Source organism: Cryptotermes secundus, unplaced genomic scaffold (assembly GCF_002891405.2).
Source record: "Cryptotermes secundus unplaced genomic scaffold, Csec_1.0 scaffold560, whole genome shotgun sequence".
Lineage (NCBI taxonomy): Eukaryota > Metazoa > Arthropoda > Insecta > Blattodea > Kalotermitidae > Cryptotermes > Cryptotermes secundus.
The window spans coordinates 1,637,123-1,661,640 of record NW_019729218.1 but is presented as its reverse complement, the minus strand read 5'-3'; the positions used below and the strand labels follow the sequence as shown (position 1 = coordinate 1,661,640).

Sequence of the window (24,518 nt, the reverse complement as noted above, 5' to 3'; positions counted from 1 at the left end):
TGCCTGATGATGGCTATTAATGGCCGAATCATATAGCAGAGCCAAAACTGGGCACTGATCTTGATGTTAGTTGTGTTGTGACGGTTGTAATAGGGAGGTTGTATATTGTAACACAACAGGATGCATGAAATGAAAATAGTAACTTTATTATTATTATTATTATTATTATTATTATTATTATTATTATCATCATCATTATCATCATCATCATCATGGCTCCATGGTCCTTTATCGGGCCTTTGAGGGTTTCTCAGTTTCTTAATCATATACACAGTCAATAGGACCCCTTGGACGAAGGATCGGCCAGTCAAAAAGCCGCTTCTATACAAGCAGGACAACACAAACACGAATAAACGCACACAGACATCCATACCTCGCCTGGTGTTCGAATCCACGATCCCAGCGTTTGAGAGAGCGAATACAGTTCATGCCATAGACCCCGCTAACGGCTATAGCAACAGTATAATGTGTATAAAAAATTAGGAGAATTTGTTTAATTTTAAAAGGGAGTTACACACTTCAAGATGACCAAATTTCCCGCCTGAGAGTCATTAGATCTTTTGGAGGGAAACACGTGTCTTCGCTTGTCTCTTTTCAATGCATGGTAGCAGTGTATGCTAGTGAGGTGGCGTGACAACAGAAGGCGGCAAACCTCTCCCCTTCACCTGTTTTTCGCATTACCCATCATTCAACGTAAGATATCAGTTACGGCTGAGTAGCGCTCTCATGGACAGTATCACCGGATTCGTGTTCTGATATGTAATTAAACGCGCTTCGAGTTACTTGAGATGTGTCGTATGGAATAAATCGTGATATAGGTGTGCCTGTGTGTTGCTTCTCTTGTTTTATGCTTACAATATTGAAGTGTGTGCTGTGATATTTGTTTAAAATCAGTGTCCAGTGTCTGTGCCTCACATAAAATGGAATACATATTGTAATTGCTACAATGACAAAACCTAATGATGCAGTCACATTGAAGTCATCGTTGTAAGGTAAGGAATTCATGTAAGCGTACGATGTTGCCATACACAGTGGCCGCTCAATCCAGGGCATGAACTATTTTCTCTTGCTTGAACACTGGGGTAGTGGGTTCAAATCCCACTCAAGGCATGGATGTCTGTGTGATTTTATTCTGTGTTTGTGTTATTCTGTGTATAGGTAGCGGCCTTGCTACTGGCTGATCCCCTTTCCAAGGCGTCCTACCGGCTGTGTATAGGTTTAAGTAACTGAAAAGAAAAAGCGGTTAAGTTCCACAATCGCTGTACAGCTATATAGAAAAAGAGAGAGAATATGATGTTAATTAATTAACCTTTTGTGAGTCCAAATAGTGATCCGAGAACCGGTTATATAAAATGCCCCATTTAACTTCTCACCTACATAATATTTCAAGTGCATTGAGGTATTGGAACTCCGTATAAATATTTCAGAACGTACATTTTTGATAGCTAATCCGGCAAGGCGGAAGCAGATACGATGAAATTTGTATGATGTATTCTGCCTCACCTGATTTTCGTTACTTGACAATGTGGTTAAATAGGACCTACATAGGAAACAGAAGGTAGACAGATCTTTAAAGCTTTTTATGTTGTAACGTACAGGTGTACTGTTAGAATGGAAATAGCTTTAGTAATATGCCATATTAATCTATTCGTAAATGACACATGTTTTGTGCTGCGAATATATAAGCAAAACGTGAATAGAATTATGATATTTTGTAATGTGTTGGAAAGTAAATTATATAATAATTAACTATGAAGAAGACTGTTTTGCAAGTCGGATTGCAGTGTTTTGGAACAGCAATTATATACAGGTGACACATGTGCTGTCGAATGGGTACCTCTGCAATTTACTGCTCAGATCTCGGGTTCACATCCCGTCCAGAGATCAGATATCTTCACTCAGGTTATTTCGTGATCTTCCTGAAGGTTCATGTGATGGTTTCTCGGCATTTTATAAAACCTGAAGGTTCATTACCGTGTACAAAAGAGCCCTCCACTGGTCCCTAACCTGAGCCAGATAAATCGAATCCATACCATACCATCCCATCCTATCTCTCTAAGATCCATTCTAATATTGTCCACACACCTACGCCTTGGTCTTCCCTTTGGTCTCTTTCCTTCTGTCTTTCCCACCAATGCCCTATACGCATTCCTCGTGTCCCCCATTCGTGCTACTTGCCCTGTCCACCCCATCCTCCTTGACTTGATCATTCTAATTATATTTGGAGAAGAATACACGTTATGAAGCTCTTCATTATGCAGTCTTCTGTGGTTCTGTATGAGTGTGAAACTTGGTCTCTGACATTAAGGAAGGAACATAGACTGAGGATGTTTGAGAACAGGGTGCTGAGGAGAATATTTGGACGAAGAGAGATGAAGTGACAGGAGGTTGCAGAAAACTGCATAATGAGGAGCTTCATAACTTGTACTCTTCTTCAAGTATAATCAGAATGATCAAGTCAAGGAAGATGAGGTGGGCAGGTCATGTAGCATAACGGGTGAGAGAAGGAATGCATATAGGGTATTGGTGGGAAAGCCAGAAGGAAAGAGACCACAGGGAAGACCAAGGCGTAGGTGTGTGGACAATATTAGAATGGATCTTAGAGAGATATGATGGGATGATTTGGATTGGATATATCTGGCTCAGGATATGGACCAGTGGAGGGCTCTTGTGAACACGGTGATGAACCTTCGGATTCCATAAAATGCTGGGAAATACTTGAGTAGCTGCAGAATTGGCGGCTCCTCCAGAAGGGCTCAGCTCCATGAGTAAGTACGTAAGTAAGACGAGAAAACAAAATGTTCTGGACTGAATGGTAGCAAGCATTACCCGAGTTCAATTTCCTCTTAATTTCCTCCTGAATCAGGTTACGATCTGTTATCGTTGTTCCCAAATATCTGAACTAACTGTGCCACATTTTCAAAACGTCTGTTTCCTATTTTTATGTCATGATTTTGCCCTGCATTTTGGTGAACGCATCTGCACCCAGATCGATTAAAAATTCAATATTGATGAAGAGAAGTACGTGTAAATATACCAATATTTTTATATTTAAGCATCGTGTTGCATGTATATATCTTTCAGGCGCAATATATTCAGTCCTCGATGCAACTCTTTTCACTTTGATTTCTTCCCCTTACGACATGTTTAGGCCTCAAACTGCTATCATCTAGAGTTTTGTCTACGTCAAAACCATGTTGTGCAATGCGGCACTGCCAGTTTGATATATGTGTCGAAACAATGAAATCGTAACTGACTGACTGACTGACTGACTGGAAGACTATGTCTATAGGCAACATATTGCTCATCGTCTTATAAGTCTGAAAAAGAAAGAAAGAAAGAAAGAAAGAAATAAGGAGACAAAACAAAAACCCTGAAATTTCAATTTTGTTTAACCATAATTACTTCGCACACCGCTAAGGGTACACGTATCACCGGTTGAGGAACACTGGTATATCCCATGGATAGTAGCTTTTATATCTAAAAATAAATTTGTCTCTGTGCTTAACTAATGAACCTCTACAGCATGAAGACTTTTGGAAGGGTGAAGGCCGTGCCATAGCTCAAGCGGTTAGTCGCTGGATTCCCACCGCGGCGGTTCGGGTTCGATCACAGGTCATGGGATTTGTGGTGAACAAAGTGGCGCTGGGGCAAGTTTCCTCTGAGTATTTCGGGTTCCCTGCCAATCTTCATAATCACCCGGAGCAGGCTATAGTAGGCCAGTCAGTGGCCGCCGTGCCGAGTGGACCCACTTGGACTCCATCTCCCACTAAGCGAAATAAAAAAATTATGCAGGGATGAAGTTATAGATCCAGGTTTTCTTGACTTCGGCACTAGATGGAGATGATTGGCCAGCGTCACGCCCCGGCCGCTATACCCGCGGGGAAAGAGCCCACGGTACCCATTAGATAGGAGGCTGGGTGGCACCGATAGCCGGTCTGGAGGAAAGGAAATTCTTGACCCTACCAGGAATCGAACTCCGAATCCTCGATCGTCTAGCCTGCTTTTATATCTAAGCAATAGTTAATATTTTTGAAACAGTTAATACACAACTAGAAAGACGCCTCGACATATGTGTCTTAGCAGGAAAATAATTATCACATCTCCTACTCAACGTTATTCTATATTGCAAGAGACGCGAACACGAAACTCATTTCCCACTAAATCTCACCTCCACGTCCCCAGTCTCTCTTTTCGACTTTTGCCAACCCTTCTTATTCAACCCTTTTCATCCCGAACCAGGATGCCTTGCAGCTAGGCTTTATGGGGCTTTGTATGTGGGGGTGAGAGCGGAGTGCACATAAATGATACTGGCACTTGTCATGGTGTTGCTGCTGGTGACTGTCCCTCTGTACATACAGACCATCATCACCTTGCAATTATACTGGCTCTTGCCCCCGGTTCAGTACATATATACACCACAGGCGCAGTGCACGCGTTGCGTGAAGTTATTAGTAAAGCGAAGCGGGCGGTAACCGCGTCCCGGTTTTGACACATCAGACTGCAGGGGTAGAATAATCTCTACTGCATTTCAACATGTCAGCCAACTGAAACAGTCACTCATAGTAATGAAAATTTTTTGTACTTTTGATAGCAAAGTCAGTGTTAGTAGCTACATTGCTTAAAGTTTATAGTTTTAAAGAGTAGCGGAGAAATCCTTTCACTTGAGGACGATATCAGTGCGGGACTATTTATTTTTCAGACATGAGATTTATATAGGCCTTCAAGAGGTTAGTTATTGGCTTTCCACTGCGGCGGCCCGGGTTCGATCCCGGGTTTAGTCAAGTGAGTTTTGTGGTGGACAAAGTGGCGCTGGGGTAGGTTTTCTCCGGGTACTTCGGTTTCCCCTGCCAATCTTCATTCCACCAGTTGCTCCACAATGACCCTCACTTATCATCTGGGGCTGGTACAATAGGCCAGAAGTGGTCGCAGTAGAAGGGACTTAGTCCCACCCCACTAGCAATAAAAAAATATTTCACAAATAGAATCCAATATATAAGCAGTATGATTAGATCGTTTTCTCCTTCAAACACTTTTTTAATTTATGTTAATACTACAAGTAGGAACGTCGCGAGTTCGATTCCTTATGATGTCATTACATTTTTCAAGTCACGTAATCCTTCCAGCCACACTGTGGCCCTGGTTTAGAATCAACCTCTAACAGAAATTAGTACCAGGAATCCTACTGGGATAATGGGTGGCCGGCGCTTAAGGTTGACAAGCCCACCACCATCTGTGAGCCAATTGTCTAGAAAACGTGGGAGTCTCGAAGTCTCACAACCCTATGGACCTCCAGGGCCTGTTACAGGAATAATTCAATGGATGTAGAACTTTTGTTTATGCCGTTTCTCCTTTGCTGATTGTGGAGGCCACTTACTCGCCTCGAGAATTGGAACAAGAAAGATTTTCCTCTGGACGATGCAAAAGCATGATGCTGACCGACACTTCCATTTATATCTATATCTAGGCCCTATTTATAAAACAATTTCTTCGAATTCTTGAGTTTTCCTTATTAATTCTCATTCCATCAATTTACCCATATTTATTGATCTTCCAATCGACGACATTAAATTACAAATTTAAAGCAAAGAATATATGAAAGAAGCGACTTTAGCCCCTGGCGCCATTTGCCTGGAGTATCAGAGAAAACCCTTGATAAATATCACTCACGATAATCTGTGCCCCAACCGAAATTCGAACCGAACATCTCCCGATTTCTAGTCGGAAGAGCTGCAGCCAGAGATTGATGAATTGCAGAATAGACAGCGACAAGCTAGGCGCTACCGGACTGTGTGTCTCTGTGAAGTTCTGTGACGATAAGGTACAATAGGATGCAAGGCCAGGTGCGCAGTCTCTGTAGACCAAGGAAGAAGAGGCAGTTGGAGAAGAAGCGAGAGATTGTTTCTCATTATGACTGTAATTCTTCCACAGGAATATCCATAAAACCTTCCGACCCCCACAAGCGTCCAGCTCGCCTATAAGAGTTAGTGTCACCATAGCAACAAAGTGGATAGATTGTGACAGTGCCTTAATGAATACTGGGAGAGGAAGTCAGGGATCTCCAACATGATGGCCACATTGTGAAGTCGTGCCTTTAAGCATACTTCGCGACAATTCATTCAGTGCTATAACTATTTCTTTGCTGACGCAAGTCCTATAATTGTAAATACTGACCTTGAAGGAAAAGGGTATACATTCATTCATCTGTAATCTGTCAAGACGACAGGTCCACAGTCTCTTCCAAAACAGTTCCTCCACTTGATGCGATCTAGAACTTTCTCCTTCAAATGAAAATATCCTCTTCTGTGTCCAAGGTCATCCAGCATCTTACGTCTTCTTCCGAGTCTTCTGGTCACTTCTATCCGCCCCTCTATCTTTCCTTCAATAACTTCATTTAGAAGGCAGTTACCACGTAAGATATGACCAATCCAATTAGCCTTCCGTTTTCTTATTTCGTGTAGGATATTCCTCTGCTCACTGACTCTAAATAACACTTCTTCATTTCTCACATAATCGGTCCAACTGATCTTCTCTATCCTTCTCCAACACCACATTTCGAAGCTTTCCAGGTGTTTCTGATCTACTGCCCTAAGTGTCCATGTTTCAGCCCCATACAGAGCTATGCTTCAAATGTAGTATTTCACTAGTTTCTTTCTCACATACACTAAAAAAAAGTTTTCCTGTGCTTTAACTAATCAAACACTACACCATGATGACGTATGGGAGAATGGGTGTATAGATCCATATTTTCTTTATCTCTGCACTGGTTGGAGGCGAGTTATCAGATTCACACCCGAACCGCTTTACTCCCCGGGAAAATGCCCCCGTACCCATTGGATGGGAGACTGGGTGGACCCCAAAGCCGGTCTAGACGACGTGGAAAAATAGAAAGTTCTTGATCATAAGGGGACTCGAAATCCGAGTGGTCGTCCAGTCTACAGAGAGCCCTTAGAGGTAGTTAGAAGAGTAGGAGGTTGGCGTGAGATGGCCGCCAGCCTGCGAGGACGTGAGCTCGGATGCAGAAGAAAGGTCACTGTCGGAAAATGTTACCAAGCTGAGCAGTGACGACCGTGACTGTGAACATTAGTCGTTGCGTGGTAGTGATCTGTAAATTGTAGTTTCGAATTGTATGTTAAATTGAAGAAAGTCGTCTTTTGGGTTTAGGCACCGTGTATTCTTCGTTTCGGCCGACGTTTCGGAGGAACGTAGCGCCTCCATCTTCAGAGCAGTTGAATGGCTTGGAATGCGGAGAGCAGTAGCTGTAGTGATAGGATGTGAAAGTCGCTGCTTATATATGAAGTAGGCAGNGGTTGGGGACAGGCTACTGACGTCAATGACATAATACAGGGGGACAGGCTACTGACGTCAATGACATGACGAAGAACTTGGGTGTCATTGACGTCAGTAGCCTGTCCCCAACCACCGGTTCCTCTTGTCTACCGCACTTCCTAGTGCTACTGACCTAAGTTTCCTGGATTCACTGGCCGTCCGCCCCCTAACTTAGCACACTACATCTATGGCCTTTATCGCTCTCAACTATCTCGACACACATGGAAGCATCTCTTCCCTCAGAGAATCCAACCAGCCACACCAGTTCTTCGTCATGTCATTGACGTCAATAGCCTGTCCCCAATCTACAGGTTCTTCTTGTCTACCGCACTTCCTAGTGCTATTGACCTCAAGGTTCCTGGATTCACTGGCCGTTCCCCCCACCCTTAGTCAACACAACACCATGTATGGTCTTAATCGCTCCCCACTGCTCCCATTGGTCCGTTCTCCCTAACCAACCACCCCCTGCCTACTTCATATATAAGCAACGACTTTCACATCCTATCACTACAGCTACTGCTCTCCGCATTCCAAGCCATTCAACTGCTCTGAAGATGAAGGCGCTACGTTCCTCCGAAACGTCGGCCGAAACGAAGAATACACGGTGCCTAAACCCAGAAGACGACTTTCTTCATTGTCATCGCCGTGAAAACCTCAAAATTTACATGTATGTTAAATTGTTTAACAAATACGATAACCAATCTAAACCCCATTTATATTCACAATCATCGCATGACCGTATGTACGGTAAAATGCATGCAAAATTATTGCCGAAATATTGCACGAATACTGCGGTTGAGGCTTCGTGTATATTTTTGGACTTTCAGTGCTGTTACCCGTGTGGAAGCCCTTTGAGTGGGCCGATCCCTCTTTCGAGGAATGATCTAAATTTTCTGAGTATCTAGTTACTATTCGGAGGCGCAACTTAGCAAGATGAATGGGACAAATTCCTCGGTAGGGATGATAAAGGGGCAATATCGACCACAGCCATGAATTGTCAGCACATTGAAATAAATCATGGAATATTGTCAGTGTGAAACAGACTATGAATTCAAAACCAAGAGATATAGCTAAATGTCATAAAGGTTAATATCTCACTTCTGTTTCTTGGTTTCACAGACTTAAGGAGAAGGGTTTTGGGAGAGTTGGAACTTTTCCTGAGAAGAATAATAGATAGTTTCTCCTCCGTTTCGATTGATCTGTTACATTTTAAAAGCGAATGACGATAAATATTATATTCTTTCTATAAAAAACCGTTATTAATATAAAGTAAGTGAAGTAAAGTAAAGTAAAGTAAAGTAAAGTAAAGTAAAGTAAAGTAAAGTAAAGTAAAGCAAAGCTATCCCTGTAACAAGCCGTGAAGGGTTGTCAGACGTTGACGGTCCCACACTATCTACAAAATCGGCTCAAAGTTTGGCGGTAAGGTTTTCAGCCTTACGCGCCGGCCGCGATCCACTCCGCAGGAAATTATTTTATAAATCTGGAAATTTTTTAGCTTGCCTTGAAGGCCGCGCCTTAGCTCAAGCGGTTAGTCGCTGGCTTCCCACCGCGGCGGCCCACGTATGAATCTGGTAATGTGGGATTTGTGGTGGGCAAAGTGTCGCTGGGGCTATTTTTTTGGGGTACTTCTGTTTCCCCTGTCAATCTTCATTTAACCAATTGTTCCACAATCACCATCATTTATTATCTGGGGCTGGTACAATAGGACAGTAGTGGCTGCAGTACAAGGGACTCAGTCTCACCTCGCTAAAAGTAATAAAAAGAGTAATAAAGCAGCTTGATCTGAGACTTGTCTTTGTCGGTACGTCAGTACGTGGATATCTCAAAGAATTTCGATCTTGGGAACCAGTTCTCTGTATTTTTAATACCCAGCTATTATTCATGCGAGAATATTGTCCCCAGAATTAAAGGAAGGTTAATAAAACCGTAGTGGCCTTGGGGATTCGTTGCACTGACCACGTGACATCCTCTATTCGCTAAAGTTTGCACTAAGCGGCGGTCGCTCGGTCGGTAGAGTTCGCTTGCGGACTAAAACCACGGAGTTTTTTTATTAAAGCCGTAGACAAATATGCGTAGTTTAGGTGGGATTCAAAGCATGAGCCAGACATTTCTTCAGTCTGAAGCCTGCACACCTGAATTCTTGAAATATCTACCATTTGGAGTTGTAATATTGAAATATGAGATCCATATATTATTCGTAGTGTTTGAGGTGCTCAAAGCAGCAGTTGTAAAGAGTTCTATCTTCTTGGATATAACGATGCATTGTCCGTTGGAACTTAACCGACGTTTCGGTAGAGCATTCCGCCGCCACCTGCTTTCACGATGGTTTCTTTCTTGGCTTATTTTTCGACTCTGAAGTCGTCTGACACACAGATCTAGCAGTACAACGCATGCAGTAACAGGAGCATAACACAACACAGAACACGATACACAAATATATGTAGGAAGAATGCTCACATAAAAGAGGATTGGAGTAATTCGCGTGTTTGAGTGCGACGTAGGAAGAATCCTGAAAAATGTTATTATTTAGAATTCATCGTCCTATATGACGAATACAGATTTTAGTAATTTTAGAATGAAGACAACATGGCATGCAGTACAATAGTTTAACGTGCATAAAGACACCTGTGGATGGCACATTAGTGCTGAAACATGTAGCGTGGAAGTGAAGAATAAGGTGAAAAAGTGTATACACTGTAAGACGGTCAGCATAAACCATGGTCTGACAGATTACTGATGATGATGATGATGATGATGATGATGATGATGATGATGGACAAAGGCAACATTTCCCCCCGAAACGTCGGTTGCTTTTCAACGGACTACATGGCCTTATATCCCAGAAGATAGAACTTGTGTTACTTAATTCCGTTTCTATTTTTTCCATAGAAATTGTGGCATGGTGAACGAAGAAGTTCATGGAGGCAGGCCTAGGCCCACTGGGGCTGTAGTGTCAAGGAAAAAACAAAACAAAAAAAAACCTTATATATGAGAAAGAGACTATTGTGAGAGTAATCATGTTCCATGAAATATGAAAATTTTCGATAAATTCATCATTCGGCCCCATACACGTGTTCAGAGCGAACAGTATGCAATACAACTGAAAAGCCTTAGGCATCAGCCATGAAGTTCGGAAAACGTTAGCTGTAAATTTGTTCCAGTTGAAATATTATTGCTCGGCTACAGATTTATGAAACATTCTTATTAAAGAATTTTAAAAGGGTTTCCTTTTGGCGAACATCGTGCTGGGGTGCATGAAACTTTATTTACGTCACACCGAAGGGAGTGTTCAATGGAACCCTATTGGATATTCTTTCTCTCTTTCCTCTGCGTTACTCTTCTGATAATTTAATGATAATATTTTGATCTTCGCCCCAAAATGAATCTCATAATAATAATATTAATAGAAGTAACACAACAAGACAAATATTGCCAACATCGTACTAGCAGACAGAAAGAGCACAGCTTAAGGGTGTTTGATAAACACTGCTGATAAAGCCGTATGGGCACAGATGAAGTGAAATTTACATAACGAGAAAGACGGTGCCATAACTGAGACGGTTAGTCGCTGGCTTTCCACCGCGGGTGTCTGGGTTCGAGCCCGGGTCTTGTCATGTGGGAATTATGGTGGACAAAGTAGCATTAGGGCAGGTTTTCTCCGAATGCTTCGGTATACCCAGCCAATCTTCGTTCCACCAATTTCTCCACAATCACCATATCTATAATCGGGTTGACACAGTAGATCAGCAGTGGTCACACTACCAAATGGACTGTCTCACCCCACGATGAATATTAAAAGTACATAGCGAAAAACTTCACGACCACTGATCACCACCTAATAATGTTAATATCATAAAACTAAAAACAATGGGATGGAAGAGTGCTCAGTAGAACTTCCGGTTGTGAAGAGAGGACTTTATGTGTGATATTTGCAGACTCCAAAATGTATCTTCGTTGCAAGTAGATGGAGTGGAGAGCTTTCGGTACCGAAATAATAATGAATGTCACGTTTATCTTTATAAAATATATAAAACGGCGATGGCTTTGATATCTCATTAATACAAAATGATGTGTACATATTACATACACTATCATGTGTCCCCATTAAAAAGAACAACTTTTATCCTAACATTTTTATGTTTAATTAAATGAAAGAGTTATTTCACGTGATCAAGATAAATGGGGAGCTCTGTGTAATGAAATGCGTTAGGAAGACTTATGAACGGTGAATTGTTAAGGATTTGACAGGAAGCTTTCGTAGCCTAATCAAGGTACCGTCCAATTATTTACCTGTAGGGACTGCGGAAAATAACGTAAATCCTGTCAGGGTTTGCGTTATCCTGGCAGAGATTCGAATTGGGTACCTCATGAACATGAGTCTAGTACATTATCCCTACACCAGCACGCTCAGTCAACCCAGCTTCGAACCTATAAACGGCTGTCGTGACGTGTTCATGGTTTTATGTAGTTACTGCATAAAATTCTGAGATAGTACTGCAAAATTGCCCATGATCGCTTCCTTCCTCAATTTTTATGACATTTACAGGATTCAGATATCTGCAATGCTGCTGAAAACGCATTGTTATATAGGCAAAATCCAGTGACTCAAATATAATTCGAAGATATTGTTGTCCAAAATTAGAAGGTGAATAGGAACCTATTATTCATTTTGCAGTTCGGCAATTATACAATTTGAGACCAATCACACAGCTAGACTAGGGAGAATCCAGGACCATACGTAAAAAAAAAGAAAAGCTATCCCTGCAGCAGGTCGTGGAGGCCCATAGGGTTATGAGACATCGAGGCTCTAATATTTTCTAGGCAGTCAGCTCACAGATGGCGGTAAGGTTGTCAGCCTTACGCGCCGGTCGCCTTACGGTCCGTACGGCAGCTGCTTGACGCAACAATAGAAAAACATTTGGAGCGTTGGTTTCTATGCGGTCCGAACCGAGATGTCATAAGCAGAGAGTCAGTGGAGTTATTTCAGTTTAGTTAGGTGAAAAGAAGAGTTCAGCTACTTCTGAGACAGCCGTCAGCTAGTAAGGACGTAAACACGGAAGCTGAGGAAGCTGCGTCATTAGTAGCCGTTACCAGACGACAACCAGTAAAGATACAGCAGACTAAGAATATTTAGTGCGTGCTGTAGTGAACTACAAATTGCGTGAGTTACTGATAGTGATATAGCTACTTGTAGTTACGATCTGTAAGAACTCAGTAAATCCAATTACCAAACCAAACCCCTTATAGTCACTCATACACATGGCAATAAGAATGCTACTTAAAACAATAGAGATTTTTTTTTCCTTGGCACTACAGCCCCAGTAGGCCTAGGCCTACCTCCATGAACTTCTCCGTTCACTTCGGTTTTTCTAGATCTTACACATTCGGTAGGACTCCTTAAGCGGGTGATCAGCTCGTCGCAAGGCCTCTACCTGTACACAAACAAAGAAAAACGCACACAAACATCCATGCCCTGAGTGGGATTCGATCCCACGATCCCGGCTTCCAAGCGAGCGAAGACAGTACATGCCTTAGACCGCTCGGCTACCGTGACCGGCTGCAATAGAGATTATCTGTATAAAATATTTAATTTAACTTATTCTAGAGGTAAATTGACTGTTGTAGCAATTCGTGAGCGTATTGTGAAGACATCGCTGTATACTTTCAAATAACGAATATTTTGGAAACCCCTGTCGTTGTTAAAGAGGACTGGAGCCCGTAATATGAGTGAGGAAGGATCGGCAAGCCAAGCTGCGTGTTGTGGAGGAACAGTAGCATCTTGGGAGTGTGTAGAAAGAGAGAACTGGACATGAAAAAGACATTATCAGCCACACTGCTTTCATAACTCTGCAAAGTGAAGCTTAGGAGCGTCTTCATCCAATACTCTGCCTCCATTCAACAGGCAAGTAAGCCGCTCATATGTTCTCTGTCAACATGTACAGTGGCGTCTGAAGGATTTCTTTTTCTTCGGAAGGTGTTAAAAGGTTCAGTATTGTATGACACGAAGTCTTCCGGAAGTTTGCTGAATGGATAGCTGGACCCTTGCAGAAATTGGAATTTTTTCTAATAACTTTTCCTTTTTACTATACTTTATTATGTACAACTGAATCTCATGTACACTATAATGAATTTTGTGTTGTATAACAGCAGGAACATTATTGACCGGATAAAAATGATTAAACTTTTAAGAAGAGTTCAGGTCCATATACCTAGTTAAAGTTTTGAATTTCGGAAGCAATTAAATACGAACACGCGTCGTGTGAAGAATGAAAATACATCGAAATACTTCTGGAAGAGACACATGTTCATGTTATTGCTAGGGAACTATCAGAAATGAATAAACAAGTCTTCAAAGGATAGAGAATAATGAAATAGATATAGGGAAATGGAATATGAGGAAGGGCATTTGAATCAGTTGAATCTGGATGGGTTGTAGTGGTGAGCTCTTGAGAAAAGATTGACGAACCTACAAGATTCATAAAATGCAGTCAATTACTTGATTAGTTGAGCGACTGTAAATTTTACAAGAAATATCCTAAAACATATTAGTATTCGTGTAGTTCAGAGTGAGTGTAGAGTGGATATAGCGAAACACGTGTTCGACAAGTAAACATCAAATTCACAATGAACCCATAACTGCAACAAGGAGTTTATAAGTTTCGAATGTAACTTATTACGACTCCCAGTCACTGCTCTATTGATTTTAGATTTATCTTCTTTCACTATATTTGTGCTCTATTATTCCGCAAATTTCTTGATCGCCTGTTGCTCTACTGCAAGACAAACATCACGTGATGCTGTAGTGCTTCCCCTACTGCTGACTAACAGGATGCCACCATTTTATCTGTACTAACTTTTAGTGTGTTTGGATTCGTTCGACAATAGCCCCGTTAAAAATATGTGGACTGTCGTTATAAACATCTAGTCACTGGAAAGATTATTTTAGAATTTCGTGATATTACTTTAACCTAATAAATATTTTCCAGGAGCGTAACTAAAGAATAAATTTTGGCATGACTTTGTAGAAATTTACCGCAAACTACACCATGAAATTAGATATGACTGTTTAGTTGGAATTGGGACTCAGGATGGGAAAAAAGTGAAGGAACTTCTAAGTTAATCCTTTGGAGGCCACATTACGTTTCATAAAATAGTCATTAAGTCACTAAGGATATACGGGATTTCATCTGCCTAGACCTTTTAATTTATTCTTTCTTTACTTCTGAGTGTGTCAGAAGACATACGTCTGTGTTCAACTCCTGGGAGTAAAGGTAAAGCTATCCCTGTAACAGGCCGTGGAGGCCCATAGGGTTGTGAGACGTCGAGGCTCCACATTGTGTAGACAATCGGCTCACAGATGACGGTAACGTTGTCAGCCTTACGCGCCGGCCGCTCTTTACCCCCAAGAATATTCCTGGTACTCATTTCTTTTAGAGGCTGAGTCGACCCCAGGGCCATAATGCGGCTGGAAGGTTTAGGTCAATTGAAAAAGATTCCAGTGACTTCATCGGGGCTTGAACCCGCGGCCTTCCGGCTTGTAGCATAGTGCCTCAACCAACTGCGCTACCGCATGTAGAGGCGAAAGTTACTTACGTTCTTCTCATTCTGGCCTTGTAAATGAGTACAGAATTAAGTCAGCCGCAGAAAAGGAGCCGCTTTTCAATGCGCTTGCCGGGGCGTCAGACAAGGGTAGATTTAATCGGCGCCGAGGAGTACTTGTGTGAACATACCTCTTCAGAACAGAAAGTAAACTGAACACGCTCGCCCTTACTGCTGCTCTGAAGCAGTGAGAACACTTATGACGTTGAATTACTCCTCCGAGAGGAATTCCGCACATCTGTGGCATCCGTGAGGAGTCGACGACACCGTGACGCTGGTAGCAGCCCAGCCCCTTCCCTCCGCTCCAATACACACCTTGCATCTTCATTGTGCGGTACTTCTCCCTCTTCAGTCTTCAGTTTCTCTGCTATGTAAGGACCCTCCTCAACGTTACATACCTATTCTGCGTATTTCGCACTGTTCCATAATTGTTCTGAAAAGTAAGAGAGGAATGGAACGTACATTAGGAAAGTTTTAATAGTCTTCTCCCAAGGAAAGTTTCATGGTGTAGTTCTACTGGTGTTTTATATTTGTATGTTACAGAAATCTTACTTTGCAACACAACAATGACTCTGTTGAACAATGAAGTTAAACCTGCATATTTATATATCTGATTCACATCATTCTGGTTCTCAGTTTTATTGTTATTGGTTTTTTTATTTTATTTTCTTTCCTCTTCCCTCTTCTCAGGTCGTTTAATTTCTCCTATTCTTCATATCCAACTTCCCCACCTACTGCTTTTTTTCTTTTACAAGCTTTGTGAGTTTTCAGCTTTACCTTCCACCCTCACAACCACTTTCCCTAAGACCAATTTGAATATTATCCTCTTAATTCCATCTCAGTCTTCGAATAACTTCCTTCCAAAAAAAGAATTCCAACCAATCTTCTACTACGGACTCAAGTATCTCATACACAAAATCCCAAGATAATTTTTTTTCACTTCAAATATGAAAATATAAATAAATAAAAAGGAGGACTGAATTTTCGGTATTGTAACATGTAGATCCGTTGCTGGGCAACGACCGCGAAATAAGAAATTATACAATGACCGTTTCTAGAGAGCGGCCCGAATACAGCAACAGAGGAAACATGATTTTCTGTGCGACCCAAGACAAGATATTATAAACAAGATAAGTTAGGAGTTTTGGTTATTTAGAGAAGTGCAGACTTTTACCGGTTCTCACGGTCTCTTCGCTTGCGGATTTCTTATATTTTTCCTTCCACCCTGAAGATGGAGGCGATACGTTCCTCAGAAACGTCGGTTAACACCACATATACACGGTGCCAAATCCCAGAAGACTGCTTTCTTCATAGTCACCGCCGTGAAAGCCTCAAATCTTACATGTTGTTTCTGTCCACTTTATTCTTCAGGACTGCCAACTTCTGAGTGAAATTAAATTGTCTTTAATTCTAAAATTTCGCTTATAGATACTCGGAAACAGCTTGTAGTTTTCTAAGAAAGCATACGTTTTATTCTATTCATTCAGCCTGGTCTCTGGAAGGTGGTAAACTGGTCTCAAGGGGCAGTGTTTGGTACCAATTCCGTGGACAATTTCAATTCGACGTCAGATACGAGACCATTTCTAGTGTGTCACATCTGCAGCTTTGCAATCCCGTGAGAATCAGAGAAAGTGTTCTCATTACGGACACACATGTGGACGTGCCACTGTGGAACTACGTGATTTCGGCCCGCTGTGTTGAGAGGAGGGATGAAGACTGTCTTATCTCCTGTAATGGTGATTGTCTTGACATTGTTTTACCCTCAAATCAGAGCAATGTACGTGTGCATACTGTATTTCAGAGAACTTCAAATATAAAACTAATAGTCCGCTGTTCAGAAACAGTTAGTTTTGAAAGTAACGAGGCTATTCGAATAGTAATATCCTCTTATTTTATGCAACTAATGTGGGAGCGAGCCGATCACGGTGGCCGCGCTGTCTAAAGCATGAATCATCTTCACCCTCTCAAACCCTGGGGAAATGGGTTTGAACCCCACTTGAGGCATGGATGTGTGTGCGTTTATTCTGTATTTGTGCTGTCCTGGGTGTAGGTAGCGGCCTTGCGACAGGCTGATCCTGCGTCAGAGAAGTCCTACCGACTGTGTAACAAAATCATAAAACTGAAAAAACGGCCAAGATCCAACAGAGGACCGTAGAGCCGTAGACAGATAAACAGTTGGATGAATGGAAGGCATGGCATGGCATGACATGGTGCTTAATTAAGCACAGGGTTAATTTTATCTGTAAACCTTCAGCAATTTATTTTCGGTAATAAAGTGAACAATTTTTTTCCCCTTGGCACTACAGCCCCAGTGGGCCTAGGCCTACCTCCATGAACTTCTCTGTTCACTTCGGTTTTTTCTAGATCTTACATATTCGGTAGGACTCCTTGGGCGGGTGATCAGCTCGTCGCAAGGTCTCTACCTGTACACAAACACAGAAAGAGGCATACAAACATCCGTGCCCTGAGAGGGATTCGAACTCACGATCCAGGTTTCCAAGTGAGCGAAGACAATACATGCCAATGAAGTGGAATAGGCTATTAAAATATCTGAATTTTAATATATACACATATATTCGCACATGCTTTCTTATGTACAAACAGACATATATGTATATACATTTAACTCGTATTATTATAATTATTATTATTGTTATTATTTTTATTCTTATTATTAATGACCGGGATTCGATTCCCAGAAGGAGCAAGATTTTTCTCTTCTCCATAATATCCAGACCGAATCTGGGGCCCACCTTGTCTCCTAGATAGTGTGTACTGGGGGATGTTTCCCCAGGGCTAAAGCGAAAGGGGCGTGAAGATGACAGCTCACCTCCATTTGTGCCGAGGACAGAATGGTTGGTATATAGCTCAGTTCCTTTCACGTCATCATGCTGAGGCAGTTAATTAGTTAAACACTGGGACAAATTTACTTTTGCCTTTAGTATTATTATTATTATTATTATTATTATTATATTTTTGAATTCATGCATGGTTTGTTATAATTACCTAGTGGGGTGTTAGTCCAGCACGTAAGTAAACAAATAAATAAATAATTTAATTAATTTCTATTACATCGATCTTGAGTTCACAAGCTTAAAGCTACATAATCCCAGATGAATTCACTTTCAGCAGGCAGAAAACGGAATTTGTGCGAACTTAAATTGAATTTTAATAACGACGTAGGTAAATTCTTTCCTAATGCACAAGAGAAATGGGATTTAAGTTATAATCTATCTCTCTCTGAAAAAAAGACGAAAATAAACGGCGTAATTCAGAATACATTATTGAGGTAGCATTAGAGGCAATGGATGTGAAGCTGTAAAGAGATTCCCTTTGCGTTTCAAAATTCTACGGCATCATTTATAAAAGATTCTTGAGCTGCAGCGCTTATGTGAGTGTTTGCCGGACCTGATGGTGGCGGTGCCTGGTGGTAAATATTTAAAACTTTAATCCTATCTTCATTCTTCCTTCGTTCCCATCTTCTCTACCATTCACTCGTCTCTTTGTTTCCGTGTGTGTCCACGAAATTTAAGGTGATGTAGATTTAAGACTCTGAGGGTGCACGTACATCCATAAAATTGGGCTCTCTCACAGAGATCACTTTGACTACATAGACGTAGGACGTAGGATAATATTAAAATGAATATTAAAGAAATAGGATAGGAGGATGGGCTGCGTTCAATTGGCTCAAGATGGAATCCTATACAAGGCCAGATGAATCCGGGACATATCACACCGTCCTACTTATCGAAGATTCATTTTAATATTATCTTCACATCTACGTTTAATTCCTCCAAGTGGCGTCTTTCCTTCTCAATCTTCAACCAAAATTCTGTATGCGTGACTCTTCTCTCCCATGCGCCCTGCATGTCCTACCCATCTCATCCTCCTTGACTTAATCATTCTAATTACATTTGGAGAAAAGTACAAGTTATGGAAGAAGGGACTTCTTCAGAAAATATTCTGAGTCCAATTATCGCATATAGGATAGTAGTGTGTCCCGTTATAAGATATTTTATGTAACTATTATGATATATGGGGGGCACGCGGTACCGTAGTTGGTTGAGGCACTATGCTACAAGCCGGAAGGTCACGGGATCGAATCCCGATGAGGTGGATTTTTTCAATTTACATAATCCTTCCAGCCTCGCAGTGACCATGGGGTGGACTCAGCCTCTAACAGAAATGAGTACCAGGGATATTCCTGGGGTTAAAGGGGTCCGGCACGTAAGTCTGACAAACTCACCGCAATCTATGAGCCGATTGTCTAGAGAAAATGTGGGAACCTCAACATCTCACAACCCTATGGGCCTCCACGGTCTGTTAGAAGGATAACTTCACTTTACTTTTTTATTATGATCTATGAGACTATTCTTGATATTATAACTTTCATATTTCTGGATATATTTTTCCACGTTCTGGATCGACATAAGTGAGTTCGTGAGACACGTGTTTGGTATCAGACTTGCCTCAGAAATGCCACACATCACGATAAGTTCGATGGGTCTGTCTGCAAAACAGCTACTTATGCCTTCATCAGATAACTTCTGTCTCTGAACTCTCAGACTGAAATATTTTCCAGGTTCGTGAATGAGTTTATGACTTCAGCAAGGTCCATTGCTAGATATTTCCTGGGCCCTCAATCGATTATAAAAATGTTCCATTTGGGAGGGAGCGGGGAAGTCGGTTCTACCTCCCCTAAAATTACGTCTTTCGCTGAGCATCGCCATCAAGCCATTAACCGCGAGACTGTGCAGACACTGTCTCTTGCAACCCCATTATTCCAGGTTCTCCTCCCTCTTCTGTCCTAGGGGATCTTATCTTCCGCCATGTGTTTCTAATCTTCACCTTTATGCGTCTGTCTTTTATCGCTTTCTCCCTCTCTTTCATTGTCCTCTCCAATTTACATGTTTCTCTTTCTGATAGACGCCTGACGAGGTTCTTCTGAACTGCTCAATCGACCGCATCGATCAACAACAGGGACGAGAACCGTCTAACGCACAATACGCAAATCTGTACACACATAACCTCAATCATCGCTACCATTCATCGTTGTCTTCTTGAATGTTGAAAGCCACTCGTCCAGCCAAGAAATTATATGCCTTTATGGAAACGAAACAGGGTCTATATTGCCACACTGACAACAGCCAGCCGTTGATCCAAGATAAATTGTGCTATTATCAAACCGTCTAAGGCTATGGGTGATTCCTGAGAACATATATTGAAATACAATATATACGTTATGTGCTGGTGATTCAGAATTGAAGCTGAACTGCTGGCTGGAAGACACAGCAACCAAGGTTGATTCCCGATAAGGGTAAATTAGTTTGCTCAATTCTACAGCAACCAAATGGGCTCTGGATCCTATGAAGCTGTGAGAATAAGGGGTATATGCACAGGGATAAAGCTGTCAGACTGTGAAGTTGACGCCCCATCTCCAACTAATGACGAAAATAAGAACATGTGACGCTATAAGAGGTATTAAAAAGGTGTAGAAAATTTAATATGTTATAACACTCATTTAAATGAGCAAAAGGTCCCAGTCAACATATGTACAGAAAGCAGTGCCTGCCAAGATATGGACCATGTTCGTCTGATCTCTACAGCAGCTGCTCTGTGTGGTGCCTATGCATTTCAGCACAACTTTCAGGTCTTCGCTGCACAGAGGTGCACAATCTGTCGAAAATTCCTGGCTTCACTCGAATCTCCTGACAAGTATTCGCTTCTCCTTGCTGTAACACCTCTAAGTCACCGATTAACGCTGAATACAACACAGTTTTAGGTGTTCCCAAAGCCAAAAAACCAAAGGATTGAGGTCAGGAGATCGTGCAGGCCAGTTCACTGAGCCTCCGCGTCCTAGCCACTGTTCACTGAAAGTCTGGTTCAGGTGCTCTCTGACAGTGCGGAGACACAGAGGTGGTGTACCGCTGTGCACGAACCACATGTGTTGTCGTTGGTGATGATGCACATTTTCCAAGTGTACGGGTAAAATCATTCACGAAAAGAAGACGATGGCATATATTAGTCTCTACAGTAAGATAGTCCTAAGGGTTGATCACTTAAGATGCCCAACCACACTATGAGTATGATGACAAATCGATGTTGATGTCTTGATGCCATGATGGTGTGGAGATTGTTATCAACCCAGGCGTGGGTATTGTGAAATTTCGCAGTGCTGTCCCTTGTGAATCCAGCCTCAGCAGTAAAGAGGATGTTAGGTGAAAACCGTCTATTTACATCCAGCTTTATATCCAAAGGGTATCGGAAACTCCTACCTCATGGGGTAAAGCAGCCGAGGCGTGAAGCTTATCACTTAACTCCACTTAGAGCAAGAGATCAAGAAACGTGGATCTGTACTTGTACATCCTCTCACCCATAAGTCTTCAAGATGTAGGGCTTAATCAGTTAAGTACAGAGACAACTTTACCTTTTCTTGCAGTTCTCTAGAGCTTGACTTCACATCTATCACCAATTAGCAATTCACCATCTTCACAATTATTATTCTAAATAAACCAAGGTAACGAGATAGACTTGCGTGTTTGCTGAGGATCAAAAGAGAGGTTGATTATTAAGCCACCAGAAACCCAGAGTCCATATTGCACCCATAAATTACAGTGCATAGATTAGGCAGTCACGCAGCACACGCAGGGCTGGGCCTCTTGTTTTATCTCCCAGTTGGCCAGTATTACAGGTAGTTACTGCGTGGACCACTGTTGCCACACAGGACCACTAAACCTGTCTACGGGATTTATAGACGCTGACTGCGACAACCCCTAGACAGAGGGTTCAGCATTTGTATAGGGGTAAGTGAAGACATGCAAGAAGCTGGAGGAACTTAGAAATTGCTGCATAGCTGTCGGATGGGAATTTCTTCAGGGGGGTTTCCTTAACTGGGAGGGGGCTCTCCATACATTTAGTTGACATTTAGGACGTAGAGCAAAGAAAATTCCCCTTCCTGTATATAAGACTAATATGAAGTAGGGATACGAAGCTTAAATGTGTGACGTCAGGATTTATGACCGTTTCAGTTCTCAGGGAAGATAAGCAGATTGCGCACTGAAATATCTGCACATGTGTATAATAGAGTATATCTGTAAAGGTGACAAGTGTATGCCTTATGAGACTGAAGATAGCGGATGAGTTATTTTAGGAAGATAAAGGCAGGACAGACATGGCTGAGGTAATTTGTAATATCTACTCCAAAATATCAGCTGTAAAACACTCGGGGCGTTTTTTCTCCATAGCGGGTTCATTTTCGAATAGAAACAAAAACATGTAAATGTGTTATAATTTTGCTGAAAATTTGCCATATGAAAATATTTTGATACGTATCTTGTGTCTCTAATTGTATTTAAATAGGTAAATTTGTCTCCTGCCGGTCACGGTAGCCGAGCGGTCTAAGGCATGTACTGTCTTCGCTCACTCGGAAACCGGGAACATGGATTCGAATCCCACTCAGGTCATGGATATTTAGTTTGTGTGTGTGCGTTTTTCTGTGTTCGTGTACAGGTAGAGGCCTTGCGACGAGCTGATCACCCGCCCAACGAGTCCTACCGAATGTGTAAGATCTAGAAAAACCGAAGTGAACGGAGAAGTTCATGGAGGTAGGCCTAGGCCCACTGGGACTGTGGTGCCAAGGAAAAAAATTGTCCTCCTGCTTAACTAATTAAACACAACGCCATGAAGGCGTATGAGGGAGTGGATCCAGTTTTCTTGACCTCGGGACTGGTTGAAGGTGAGTGGTCAGCTTCACTCCCCGGCCGCTTTACCACAAGAGGAAAAGTCCCTTGTACCCATTGGATTAGAGGTGGGGGGGAGGACCTCAGAGCCGGTCTGGACGCTATGTAATAGATAAGTGTCATACATCTACCTAGATTTGAACCTCGACCGACAAATCTCTAGTCCGTTGCTCTACCGACTGAGCTATCGCTGTTCTTAGCCTGCAATAAAAGATCGTTATTTTACTTCGTTTCTTTGCTTATAACTTTCTTTTGTCCACCAAGTACGGGCTCATTTAGATTCGATATGTCTCTAAAGCGGTGAAATATAAATATCTTACGCGGAAAAATTTTGCAATCCATGCATATGAAAATATTGTATAGGATTCGACGTTCCCAGGCTGGTGGTTATGAAGAGTCTTTTCTTACTTACTTATGGAGCTGAGCCCTTCTTGTGGAGAAGCCAAATCTGCAGCTACTCAAGAATTTCCCAGCATTTTATATAACCCGAAAGATCATTACGGTGTTCACAAGAGCCCTCCGCTCGTCCCTATCCTGAGCCAGATCAATCCAATACATACCATCCAATCCTATCTCTCTAAGATCTATTTTATTATCGTCCACCCACATACACCTTGGTCTTCCCGGTGGTCTCTTTCCTTCTGGCTTTCCCACCAATATCCTATATGCATCCCTTTTCTCCCCATTCGTGCTACATGCCCTGCTCACCTCATCCTCCTTGACTTGATCATTCTAATTATACTTGGAGAAGAGTACAAGTTATGAAGCTCCTCATTATGCAGTTTTCTTCAACCTCCTGTCACTTCATCCCTCTTCGGTCCAAATATTCTCCTCAACACCCTGCTCTCATACACTCTCAGTCTATGTTCCTCCCTTAATGTCAGAGACAAAGTTTCACACCCATAGAGAACCACAGGTAAAAGTATAGTTTTGTATATTCTAATTTTTATGTTTTTGGACAGGAGACGAAAAGACAAAATGTTCTGAACTGAACAGTAGCAAGCATTACACGAGTTCAGTCTCCTCTTAATTTCCTCCTGAATGAGGGTTTGGTTTGTTATCGTCATTCCAAAATATCAGAAATGTGCCACATTTTCAAAACATATGTTTTCTATCGTTATGTCATGATTTTGCCTGCATTTGCGTCACGAGACAGCAACATATACTTAGTTTTCTCTGTGTTTACTTATAGACCAACCTCCTTACTTGCGTAAATTAAAGTTTGTGTGTTTTTCTGTATGGTATCTATATTATGACCCAGTAGATTCATATCATAGGCATAGGCCAGCAGCTCATATGTCCCGTTTAATTTCAGTCCCACCTGGTTTTCCTGGACCTTCCTAATGGCATACTCTAAAGCAAATTTGAAAAGGAGTGGCTTTAAAGCATCTCCTTATCTTAGACCATTCTGGATAGGAAACTTATCAGACAAATGTTTACCTACACGGACTTTACTATAAGTTTCGTCCTACCTTCTGGGATATAACTTCCTGTTGAAAGTCAACCTATGATTTGGTGGAACATGTCGCCTCCATCTTCAAGGTTGAAGATTGAGTCAAATAAGAAACTAACATGAACCAGGTACCAAGCAAAGCTCGCTCATTTCTTGCTTTGGAATACTCTTCAATCCTGAAGATGGAGACAACACAATGCTCCCAAATTTAGGTTGCTCTTAACGGCCTACACGGTTTTATATCCTAGAAGATAGAACTCCCCTTGAAAAGGTTAATTAAGGAAATTTTCATGCACGTTTTCTGTCACTTTGTTGGCTGTTCAAGTACCAATGGTTTCCTTGTGGACGAGATTCCAGATTTGGTTTTGAATCACGCCCTAATTTTATTGGCAGTTTAA

The 24,518-nt window shown here is 41.8% G+C and overlaps 1 protein-coding gene across 2 annotated transcripts in view; it reads left to right on the top strand.

Annotated features, from left to right (window-relative positions):
- Positions 1-644: 644 nt before the first annotated feature.
- Positions 645-24,518, top strand: part of LOC111865518 (toll-like receptor 6) — a 433,080-nt gene continuing 409,206 nt past the window's right edge. Inside the window, exon 1 of one of the 2 annotated variants that reach the window (XR_004513140.1) lies at positions 645-992. The gene's annotated coding sequence lies outside the window, so the exon portion shown is untranslated. The remainder of the gene's footprint in view (positions 993-24,518) is intronic. The other variant, XR_002842983.2, reaches the window with a different exon arrangement.